The following is a 1,889-nucleotide window of genomic DNA, read 5'->3' as shown; positions in this document are numbered from 1 at the left end:
CTATTTATTCCTGGCTAGGGTAAGACATGCAGAAATCTATCACTACTGCCCACCTGTTGAGAGTATGGAGGCAACAAACACAAGGAAACCTGAACAAACCAATGTCAGTTAACATCTCAAAATATTATTCTGTTATTTCTTAAAATTATTCAATATATTACACAGTCCTCTTATTTCGGAGAGAGGAATTGTGGGATGATAGACCTACAGAAGGTAGCTGCCAATGAAAGTCTAGTTGGCTCATTATATTTTTAAGATAACGATATAATATTTAAGAAAAATGGGATCGAGGGAAGATGGCCGACTAGGAACAGCTCAGGATTGCAGCTCCCAGTGAAAGTGCAGAGGGTGAGTGGATGTCACATTTCCAGGTGGATTTTTATTGCCCACAGACCAGGAGATTCCCAGGCAGAGGAGCCTCATGGGTGGCCAGCATGGCTGTTTCGGCCGGCGGGGCTGTTTCGGCCGGCAGGGCTGTTTTGGCCCACATGGCTGCTTTGCCTGCACCCTGGCGTGGCAGTTCTTCATACAAAAGACACTGGTCCGGGTACCCTCTTAGCTGGCGATTGAAGCCCCAGGATGGCAGAGTCACCCATTCATCTGAAATAGTGAGCAAGGTCAGGAGATTCCTAGGCAAAAAAAACCACCAGGAATCTCAGCGCTGCTGTTTCAGCCGGCTCAGTGAGTCACGGCACGGGGGATCCCGGTGCCTTTTCAACAGGCGACTGGAACACATAGGAGAGAGTCGACCGTTCAACTTAAAAAAAAAAAAAAGACTCTGAGTCAGGGAGCCAGGTGATAAGGCTCGGCTGATCCCACTCCCCAACACCCCACCCCCCAAAAAACCCAGTAATTGAAAATGCTCTGGGTTGAGAGTTTCACAGCAAGCACAGCTGAACCCAGGATGGTCTGGCTCTGTGGGGGAGGGGCATCCACCATTACTGAGACACTCCACCACTACAGAGGCAGTCTGACCATCGCTGAGGCAACCCCCCATTGCCGAGGCAACTGGCCACTACAGAGAGAGTCTGCCATAACAGAGGCGGGCCACCATTGCCAAGGCAGTTCTAACTACACCCATATAAACAGGACTGCAGGGAAGATCACAGGGCAGCTGGGTGGAGCCCAGAGCAGCTCAGCAAAGCCTCTGCAGGCAGACAGTGACTAGTCTGCCTCCTCACTGGGCAGGGCAGCCCTGAAAGAAAAAAAAAAGGCAGCAGCACAATGGAAACTGATAAATAAAGCTCTAACTCCCTGGGACAGAGCACCTGAGGAAAAAAAAAAGGGGGAATTTATGAGTTCTGCTGCAGCAGACCTAAACATACCTGCCCAGCAACTCTGAATGAACAACGGAGCTCACAGCTCAGGACTTGAGCTCCAATAAAGGACAGACTGTCTCCTCAAGCACCTCCCTGACCCCCGTATATCCAAAGAGTCACCTCATAAAGGAGAGAACAGACTGATATTTGGTGAGCATCCTTCTGGAACGAAGATAGCAGAAGAGGAAACTGGTAGCACCCCTTACTGTTCTGCAGCTGTTGCAGGTGATCCCCCGGCAAGCAGGGCCTGGAGTGGACCTCAGCAGTCCTACAGCAAAGTGGCCAGACTGTTAGAAGGAAAGTTAAGAAAAAGAAGTAAATTCAGCATCCACAAACTGGAAGTTCACTCAGAGACTCAATCCGAAAGTCAGTAACTACAAAGACAACAGGTGTATAAACCCACAAAGGTGGGAAGAAACCAGAGCAAAAAGGATGAAAACACCCGAAACCAGAACACCTCTCCTCCTAAAAGGGATCACAACTCCTCACCAGCAAGGGAACAAGGCTGGATGGAGAAGGAGTGTGATGAAATGACAGAATCAGACTTCAGAAGATAGGTAATAAGAAACT

At 49.0% G+C, this 1,889-nt stretch overlaps 1 pseudogene; it reads left to right on the top strand.

Moving 5' to 3' along the window:
• Positions 1-434: 434 nt before the first annotated feature.
• The window catches only part of LOC108282504, a 12,211-nt pseudogene continuing 10,756 nt past the window's right edge, over positions 435-1,889 (top strand).

Source organism: Cebus imitator, unplaced genomic scaffold (genome assembly GCF_001604975.1).
Source record: "Cebus imitator isolate Cc_AM_T3 unplaced genomic scaffold, Cebus_imitator-1.0 Scaffold242, whole genome shotgun sequence".
In the NCBI taxonomy this organism is placed as follows: domain Eukaryota; kingdom Metazoa; phylum Chordata; class Mammalia; order Primates; family Cebidae; genus Cebus; species Cebus imitator.
This window is presented reverse-complemented; position numbering and strand designations above follow the sequence as displayed.